Here is a 10,955-nt window from a genome sequence, read left to right as displayed (position 1 = left end):
CCACTTTTGGCCTTCAACCTCCACCACATACATTACATTCCCTCGTCTCCCAAGTATGCGTCCACTGGTCCATTTTGGAGGTGAGTATCGGAAATCACGGACGTATACTTTTTGATTATCTCGGAAGATTCTACTTTTCGCCCCATGATGGCGATTAAATTGAGATTCCATCTTCTGGTTTCTCCTTCCTACACCATTTTGCTTTGGTTTTATGGCATCGAGAGCAGTTTTAACTTTTCTACCAAACATAATTTCTGCTGGAGACAATTTATTCGGCGCTGATGGATTTGGGGTCGTTCTGTAGACTAATAGAAAATCATCAAGAATTTCCTTTATCTTCCCTTCCCCCCTTGCCTTCAGTAGCGCTCTTTTGAAGGTATCCACAAACCTTTCTGCTTGACCATTTGATTGTGGATGGTATGGAGGTGAACGAACATGTTTGACCCCAAACCTGTTGCAGAAGTCGGAGAAAATGGAAGAAGTAAACTGAGTGCCATTATCTGACACGAGAATATCTGGGACTCCGAAACGAGAGAATAACTGCCGTAACTCGATAATAGTCTCTTGCGACGTGATTTGCTTCATGGGTAGAATCTCTGGCCACTTTGAGTAGGCGTCGACACAAATGAGGAAATATGTACCTTGAAATGGGCCGGCAAAATCAATGTGTATACGCGACCAAGGTTCTTTCGGCGATGGCCAAGAATTGAGTTCAGCTTTCCGTGGACATTTCGAGGCTGCAGCACATTTTCTGCACGCACGCACTAAATCTTCGATGTGTTCATCAATGTTAGGCCAGTATACATAACTTCGAGCAATAGCTTTCATTCTTCCAATACCTGGATGAGCTGTGTGCAGTTGTTTCAGAACGAGTGAGCGTAGGTTACTTGGAATTACTACGCGATCAGCGAACATAATACAGTCATTTACGATGGATAAAGATTGGCGTCGTTGATAATACTGTTTTAGTTCATGAGATGTTATACGTGGGGGCCAACCACGCCGGATAAATGTAGCTAGTTGCCTTAAGATAGGATCACGGAGAGTGTGATCAGCGATTCGAGCAGCTGTCACTGGAAGAATTCGCGTTGAATTGAGCAATATGCTGCTTACATCTTCTTCCACTGATATAGAAGCAATGACAGTATCTTCATTTTCAAGCTTATGATTTCTTATTAAGCGCGATAGTGCATCAGCATGACCAAAGTCAGAGGTAGATTTGTATTTGATAGTGAAATCATAACCCAACAACATTGTAGCCCATCGTTGGAGGCGATTTGCAGTATAAACTGGTATACCTTTCTTAGATCCAAAGATCGATAATAGGGGTTTATGATCAGTAAATAAGGTAAATTTTCTACCATGCAGCATTTTGTGAAACTTCTTAACTGCAAAAACTAGTGCCAATCCTTCTTTCTCAATTTGGCTGTACTTGCGTTCTGCCGAAGTCAACGTTCTGGAGGCATGGGCTATAGCTTTCTCTGTGCCGTCTTGAAACCTGTGGGATATAACAGCTCCGACACCATAATCAGAAGCATCTGCGGCAACAACGATTTCCAGTGAGGGATCAAAATACGTAAGAAGTAGGTCCGATATTAATAGTGACTTTACTTTGTCAAAACTCTTTTGACACTCTGTGGACCAGTTCCATTTTACATTTTTGGATAATAGATGGTTCATGGGTGCTCGGAGGCGATGCAATTGTGGTAAAAAGTTACTGTAATAACTGATAAGACCAAGGAACGAGCGTAGAGTTGCGACGTTAGATGGTGGAGGCATATTTTGGATAGCTCGTACGTTTTCTGGATCTGGGCGTCGTCCATTTTTGTCGAAAACGAACCCAAGATATTTTACCGAGTCCATGAAAAATTTACACTTCTCTTCTTTTAGATAAAATCCATACTCAGATATTTTGGTCAAAACAGCATCAAGTCGATCAAATAAATCGGACTTACTGGAACCTGTAACTATAACATCATCCAGGTAGACAGCGACTCCTGGCAAATTTGCCAACATAGTGTCCATAATTTGTTGAAAAATAGCTGGTGCTGGTTTCACACCAAAAGGCAAACGTTTATATTGATAAAGACCTCTGTGAGTGTTAATCGTCAGTAGTGGTTGGGAGACTGGATCAACTGCTATTTGGAGATATGCGTCAGCAAGGTCAATCTTAGCAAAATACTTCCCTCCATTTAGTTTGATAAATAAATCTTCCTGTATGGGAAGTGGATAAGTGTGATCCTCTAAAGCATCATTTAGACCAGTGGAAAAATCAGCACATATGCGAACAGTCCCATTTGCCTTTCTCACAACTACTATGGGAGCAGCCCACGGTGAATAATTTACTGGCTGAATGACACCCAGTGTTTCCAACCTGTCAAGTTCCTGGTCAACGACTGACAGAGCAGCATAAGGTACTGGTCGTTTTGGTCTGAAGACAGGTTTTGCATTTTGCTTTAACGACAAGAAAACTTTGGTGAACTTACAACAGCCCAGTTTATTTTGGAATACATCTGCATGTTTTTGTCGAAGATGATTTACATGGGATGTGGTCGACATTTTAGAGGAATAAGATGCATGAGATTTTGAGATATTACGACAGCATACTTTGTTTGACGAATTTGATGGGGAAACATTTTGTGAACATGTTACATCGGAGTTATTTGATTCAGCATCATTATGAGAACACATCAAATCGGAGGTATTTGATTTGACATCATTATGAGAACACATTAAATCGGAGGAATTCGATTCAGAAATATTACGAGAACATGTTACATCGGAAGCATTTAGTTCATAAACATCAGGGGAACATAACACAACTGAGGCATTTGATTCAGAAATATCATGAGAATTTTGGATAGAATTAGAGCAAGGATCATGAGAACATACTTCATTTAATAAACTATTTAAGACATCAATCTTCTCAATCCAGTCCAATCCCAATAGATCTAAATCATGCCGATTTGTTAGATAACAAACATCAGTAAATTTATGTCCCTTGAACTGCACGTTGCAGGTGACTTCTCCAGTTAGCTTCACTATGTCGCCTGAAGCATTTCGAGCAACATGCTCTGTTGGTCGGATGCGTGGGCACCCTAGCTTACTCCATGTGTTTTTGGAGATCAGTGTAATGTCGGAAGCAGTGTCCAACTGAAGACGAATAGGTTTTTCATTTACTAATAAGTTCACGTACTTCCGTTTACTTTGAAATCCCACTTTAAAAGTTGCAAATGTGCTTTTGACTTGACTCTGTAGCTGTCGCTTCACATTTATGCCACGATGTTTGGACTGACGTTTATCTGAGGAGCAGTAACCTTCTTTATGACCAATGCGATGACATTGGCGGCATTTGTGGCTCTTAAATGGGCATAACTTCACAAAGTGCCATGATCCGCAAAACCAACATGGTGATGGTGGTTTACCAGAAGGTTTCTGTGTGTTCGCCGTCTTTTGTTTGGAAGGTTTGGAAGATCTGCATGCATTTATTGAAGCAAGATTGGAAGTCTTTGCATTTTGCTGTACCATCGTGGTATCATGTTTAAGATTTAACAACCGTTGACACTCGGTTGTGACCATTTGCAGGGTCATGTTAGGCTCCTGCTCAATGCGTGATAGAATTCTGGTACGTATATCCATGTCTTCCGGATTCTTTAATCCACAGATAAAAATCAGACATTTAAATTGATCTGCTGTAATTTCATTTATTCTAAAACGTTCGCATTCTTTATTTACATGTCCAGCGTATGTAAGATAATCATCAGATAAGGATTTAGATATTTGAAAACACTGATAACGGATGCTGAATAATGAGGATTGTTCACCAAAAATTTTAGATAAAATCTGAACTGTCTCATTGAATGATAAATCTCGTGGATTTTGTGGCAAAATGAAATTCACATATTTGTTATATTCAAGTGTTCCGAGTCTTCTCAAGAGTAGGCGAACTTTGGCTGCATCATCAAGATTTGAGCATTCAACACGAAATGTGTCTTCAAAGCGACGAAACCAGGAATCGAAAATAATACCAGAATCGGGATCATAATTGAATTCACAAATGGAATTTACGATGCTGTCATATTTATCTGACTGAGAATTTGATGATGAATGAAATGAGAGCTTCTGCATCAATGCATCTAAAAGCTTCATTTGGTTTGCATCATTCTGAGCTTGCTGGATTTGTAGAATAGTTTTAAGGTCGTCCAAAGAAACAGACATTTTGATTTGAATCAATCAATATTTTTTTTAAAAAAAAAATCCCCGTCGCCACTTTTGTTACGTCCTTGAATCTGTCTACCCACTTAGTGCCGAGTATAATGTAGATTAAGACCTTGACACGATAGACTGACTGGCTTAACCTTGAGGCTAATATGCGTGAGTTCGAAATAGGGGTAGAGAGACGAAAACTATTCTGTCCCTGATTGGCTGGCAAGCACGAGAGAGAGAGAGAGAGAAGACAAAGACAGATGGAACACTAATCACTTTATTCCAACCCGATCCAGCACTCGAATTCCCAATTTAGATTAGGGTGAAAAGTTACATGAATAAATAGATGACTAAGCGGACCACAACGTACAATAATTAGAAAAATACAATCATGTCCAAAACTGGGGAATTATAGTAGAAAATAGGGTACAAAAGATTACGTCAAAATGACAATAACTTTAGAACAGAAAATGCTATGGCAATGAATTATACATCAAACGAAAGCTTATGATCTGTAGAATAGGCTAGGGGCAAAAGTAAATGTTACAGTTTTACAAGCTTTGAATTAAATGAATTAACGTCCCCGAAAATAGCTTCCGTAATTTGTTCAGGCTTCTAGTTTTGCGGATCACATCAATTGGTTTATCAATGATGCTTCTCAGGTACGTGAATGTTTCCACCTGTTCCAGAGTTTCTTCATCAAGTGTGATTGGTTTGGTTGGTGTTCTTTGTGCTGTATTTGAGAATCTTGCTTTATCCTTTGTATATGTTGAGGCCTATTGATACAGAGGCTGCTGTTACATTTGCTGTCTTCATCTGTATTTGTTCTTGTGTATGAGAGAGGAGGGCTAGGTCATCTGTGAAGTCCAACTCGTCTAATTAGTTCTGAAATGTCCATTGTATTCCGTGCTTCCCCTCACATGTCGAAGTCTTCATAATCCAGTCAATCATCAGAAGTAAGGGGAAGGGTGAGAGTAGACAGCTTTGTCTGACTCCGGTCCTTACTTGGAATGCATCTATCAGTTGTCCTCAATGCACGACTTTGCACTGTAGTCCGTCGTATGAGTTCTGGATAATGTTGACAATCTTCTGAGGAATTCGATAGTATCGAAGAAGTTTCCATAATGTTCTCCGGTCTACACTGTCAAACGCCTTCTCATATTCAATGAAGTTGATGTATAGTGACGAGTTTCACTCAACTGATTGTTCCTCGATGATCTGTAGTGTCGAAATTTGTTCTGTGCACGACCTACCCTTACGGAATCCAGCCTGTCGATCTCGAAGTCCAGTGTCGTCTGCGTCTTTCATCCGGTTCAGCAACACTCTGTTGAAAACTTTTTCTGGTAATGACAACAAACTGATGCCTCTGTAATTCTCACATTCACTCAGATCTCCTTTCTTTGGTATCTTGATGAGGTATCCTTCTTTCCAGTCCGTTGGCACTTGTTCTTCCTCCCAAATCTTCTCGAACAAAAGGTGGAGCATGTTTGCATTTACTTCAATGTCTGACTTCAGTGCTTCAGCTGATATATTGTCAGGTCCTGCCGCTTTCCCGCTCTTGATTTTTCTGATAGCCGTCTTGACTTCTTCGATCGTTGGTGGAGTGACATCTATAGGAAGGTCAGTGTGTGCTGCTTCGATGTTCGGTGGATTCGATGGAGCTGGTCTATTTAGCAGTTCCTCGAAGTATTCTGCCCATCTTTTCCTCTGTTCTTGAATCTTCATGATTGCCTTCCCTTCTTTATCCTTGACTGGTCTCTCCTGTTTGCCATAGCTCCCTTCTAGTTTCTTTGTTGTATTATATAGTTGTTTCATATTCCCTTCCCTTGAAGCTTTTCCCACCGTCGTTGCTAGATCTCCCATGTATTTCTGCTTCTCGGCTTTAATGCTCATCTTCACTTCCTCGTTTGCTTCTGCGTATTCTGCTTGTGCCTTGACTTTCTCTGCTCGTGTTCGACTGTTGTTGATTGCTAGTTTCTTGTTTTTCCTTCCATGAATTTTGTCCAGGTATCCCATAGAGATCCATTCCTTATGATGATGTTTCTTGCGACCCAGAACCTCCTTAAACGTTGAAGTTAAAGCTTCTTTGATCCCTTTACAGTTGTCCTCCAAAGTAGTTTCTTGTTCTTTCAATAAATTCTGTAAAGCTTGGAGCCTGTTGTTGAGAGTTATCTTGAATTCGTTGAGCTTGTCAGTATCTCGAAGGAAGGCTGTATTGAACCTTTGTAGTGTTGTTTGTCCAGTTGTCCAGCGTTTCTTTAGCTTCAGTATCATCTTGGCCACAACCAGCCAGTGGTGATATGAAGCTATATCAGCCCCCTTTGTGGTTCTCACATCTTCCATTGTCCTTCGGAGTTTTTTGTTGATACAAATATGATATATCTTGTTATCTGTGGTGTGGTCCAGTGAGATCCATGTAGCTTTGTGTATGCGTTTGTGAGGAAATATTGTGCCACCTATAACCAATTTGTTGAATGCACATAGATTTGCGAATCTCTCCCCATCTTCATTTCTCTCTCCTAGTCCATGTTGTCCCATGATATCTTCATATCCTGTGTTGTCCACTCCGACCTCAGCATTCAGATCTTCCATCAGGATGGTGAGGTCCTTTTCTTGAGCACTTCGCTATGATTGATTGTAGCTTCTCATAGAACTGATCTTTATCGTCGTCGTTGCTATTATTGGTCGGTGGATAACATTAGATAACATTCATTGTGATCCTCTCCTTCTTTGTTTTGAAGGATGCTTTGATTATCCTGGATCCATAAGATTCCCGTCTTACAAGTGCATTTCGTGCTTCTCCGTACAGCACTAGAGCAACTCCCTGAGTGTGTGGAGTATTTTCCTCTTCGTGACCGGAGTACAGAAGCATCTCTCCCGTACCTAGCCTTTGTTGTCCAGTTTGTGTCCAATAGTTTTCGCTGATTCCGAGTACTGACAAGTTGTATCTCCTCATTTCCATTGCTATTTGGCTGGTCTTTCCTGTTTTCCACATTGTTCGGACGTTCCATGTACCTATAAAGAGTGTTGCTCTGGTTGTTAGAAGGGGCATCGGCCTGGGTCGCTAACCCCATGCCCAACCCTCCTCCTTTACTCGGGTTTGGGACTGGCGGTAACTCTAGAAGAGCTACAGGCGGAGTTGCAATGTAGATATATCTTCGGGAAAATAAAAAATGTACCAATTTTACGAATCCTAGTTAGATAATCGTAAATAACGTTGGTTAATGAAATGTATCATGAAAATAGAACAGATAGTTAGAGAAATTATTTATTTATTTCATAGTTGAAAGCGTGAGTCAGTTGAAGCTAGACCACTATGGAAAACCTGGACGGCCGTTTCGTCCCACTATGGGACTCCTCAGCAGTGCGCATCCACGATCCCTCACTCGCGAGAATCGAACCTAGGACCTACCAGTCTCGAGCCAGAGCCCTTAACCGACAGACCACTGAGCCGGCATCCAACGGTGTTAATGTCTAACTTCAACTGATCTACGATTTTGTAATTATATATATATATATTACTTACGCCTGTCACCCCTCGTGGAGGAGCATAAGCCGCTCACCAGCATTCTCCATCAAACTCTGTCCTGCACAATCCTTTCAACTCGTTCCCAGTTGCTATTAATCATTTTCATGTCTACTTCCAATTCCCGACCCAATGTGTTCCTTGGTCTTCCTCTTTTCTGTTTCCCTTCACGATTCCAAGTTAACGCTTGCCTCGTGATGTACTTTGGTGATTTCCCCGATATATGTCCTATACACCTCCATCGTCGTTTCTTCATTTCCTCTTCAGATGGAAGCTGGTTTGTCCTCTCCCATACAACGCTGTTGCTGATAGTATCCGGACAGTGAATGTTGAGTATTTCGCATAGACAACTGTTTATAAATACTTGTACATTCTTCACGATGGATCTAGTCGTTCTCCACATTTCAGCTACATACAGTAGAACTGACTGTCTTGACGTTCGTATCGAAGATTCTCACTTTGATGTTAATTGACAGTCGTTTTGAGTACCATATGTTTTTCAATTGTAGAAATGTTGTCCTTGTTTTGCTAATCCTTTCCTTTATATTTGCATCACATCCTTCTTGTTCATCTATGATGCTGACCAGTCAATTACGTGAAAGCTTCTATCTCTTTCAGGGTTTCTCCATCAAGTGTGACTGGGTTGGTTGGTGTTCTTCGTGTGGTATTTGAGGATCTCGCTTATTCTTTTGTGTATTTTGAGGCCTATTGATGCGGAGACTTATGCTCTCTCTCTCTCTCTATAAATATATATATATATATATGTCACGTGTTACATTGTTTATAACCGTTTAACTTATTTGCAAAAATAACTAAGCCTTTTTAATCTGCGTAAAATCAAAAATAATATCAAGTTTATATTGTGTAACGTAGTTACTCCAGATTGATGTGAGGTCATATATTTCTGTCAATCAGTTTATTAGAATCTATTTTTAAAAATAGCATCAATAAATAAATAATACAATTTGAAAGTATTGCTGCCATCAGTTAATACGTAATAATCAATCCACTGCACTGAATCTAGGCGTATTAAATTTAGTGAATAATAAAAAGCTAACGATATATCCCAAAAAGTGAGTAGAGAATCTATATAGAATCACAACAGGAAAATACTACTCTGAGAGAGAAGCGATTTCATACCTAATAGATTTTTACACGTAGTTTGGAGAGAATAAAATTGTTTAGCTAAATTCCTCAATTGATAATATGTTATCCCCTTCACTAAAAAAGTTTTCGATATTAAATGGTATGTGTACACAACATACACAAATTACGTTAGAACTAGCACAAATGTCTCCCGATTTGAATCATCATAACCGACATCAACATTGGGATGAAGAACAAGTACCAATAGACTGGAAAGAAGGACTTCTGACTAAGATACCAGAGAGAGGCGATCTCAGCAAGTGCGATAACTACCGGGGCATCACTCTTCTCTCAATACCAGGAAAAGTCTTCAATAGGATATTGTTAAACGGAATGAAGGACTCCGTAGACGCCCAACTTCGAGATCAACAGGCTGGATTCCGTAAGGATTGATCGTGTACTGACCAAATCGCAACCCTGTCAAAAATTGTTTTTCCTTGTGCTTAAAGTTAGTATTTGCAAGAAACAGGCGATAATCTGAGCATAGCTGCAACAGACGGTCACCATCATCTCTTCTTTTAGCCATCACACCATAAGATCTCTTCAGGTGTATTTCCCTTTCGCTTAGTTTACCTACTTGAGCATTGAAGTCACCTGCCACTATTACTACATCAGAACGCCTAGCTTTTCGGAGAAGGTCAGAAAGTTTCCTGTAGAACTCATCTTTTATATCGTCTGAGCTGCAGTCAGTGGGAGAGTAGGCAGAGACGACGAAGAGGCAACGACGAGTTTCCCTATCTTTCCGAGTTCTTACTGATCCGTTTAGTCGGACAGCGCATAGACGACTGTCTACTGGGATCCATTCTAAAAGAGCTAGTTCTGCCCTACGACTTAATGCTATACCTACTCCAGCGAGGCCACGGGAAGCATCAGGGCTTCCAGATACACGAAGCGTGTATCGAGATGGTTCTTTATTATGACATAGTGAGGTCAAATGAATGACGCTACTCGGATCTTGTATGCGCGTTTCGGAGACGCAGCACACATCGATGGTGTAAGATTCTAAAGTCCTAGCTAAGGAAGCCTGTTGTCCTATTTGGCCGAGTGATCGGACGTTAAAAGCTCCTACATGTAGTTTAGAGCGTGGTTTCAGGAGACCAGGAATAACGCTCCGCGTACTTCAATCGTTTGTCCTAGCGGTTCGAGGTGATAAAGGGATGTTACGGGTAAGAGGGCAGATATCACTTTCCGGCTGTCCACACCATGGAAGGGTATTTCTTGAGAGACCAGAAAAGGGAGTCGGATTCATGTTGATCTTAACGACCTTGGAGTGTGACTGCAGGGCCCAAGGGACAACTGCTTGAAGTCGGTCACGCGCGGCCTTTTTGTTAGAGGTTTTTGACTTGTTAGCTATGTTCTTCAAAGGGCCTTACCGCCGGAAATCCGTGAGGTAAGGTGAGGAGTAACATTTTTAGGGTCGACCTTTTCTAACCTCTTCCTTCCTTGTGAGAAGGCAGGATCGTTGCAGATGCTGGTTGTCCGAGGGAAACACCTTACTGCTATCATACCCCTCTATAGTCAGCAGTACGACTTCGCCCTCAGACCTTGAGTTGCTGCTTTTACTCTTACCGTCCCTCAATAGACCTGCCTGGCATAGTAGAACCTACAGGAACATATGTTCCAGTCAATACAGCTCTGTTGAATCATCACGATAGACAAGCCCGACCACCAAGTCAAGGTAGCAGTTACGGTCGGATATGATCATAATAAAAGGACTATTGTCCCTGATTATTCACTGGAACGATCTGTTACCAAAACTAATTATATAGGATCACATCCAGTGAATCCAACAGTCAAACTAACAGATGAGGACGAACGCAATACTATTTAGTTAGTTCATGCTACGCAATGACTACTATTTCTATGAATGGGCAAATTATTAGTGGTTACCATCAATTGTGTGACGGCAGTTATACTCCCCGAATCGTGGATGGTCTACGTAGTAGATCAATCCCAGCGGAACCAAAGGTATAATCCAAATGGCAGTGGAATAAAGCCAGGTTAAATCACACGCTAGTCGATGGACAAACTAAGTACATGAAACACTCGATTCATCAGGAATCAGAACATGTGAGCA

This window comes from Schistosoma mansoni, chromosome 1 (genome assembly GCF_000237925.1).
Source record: "Schistosoma mansoni strain Puerto Rico chromosome 1, complete genome".
Lineage (NCBI taxonomy): Eukaryota > Metazoa > Platyhelminthes > Trematoda > Strigeidida > Schistosomatidae > Schistosoma > Schistosoma mansoni.
The sequence above is the reverse complement of the archived record's forward strand: the minus strand, read 5'-3'. Positions refer to the sequence as shown.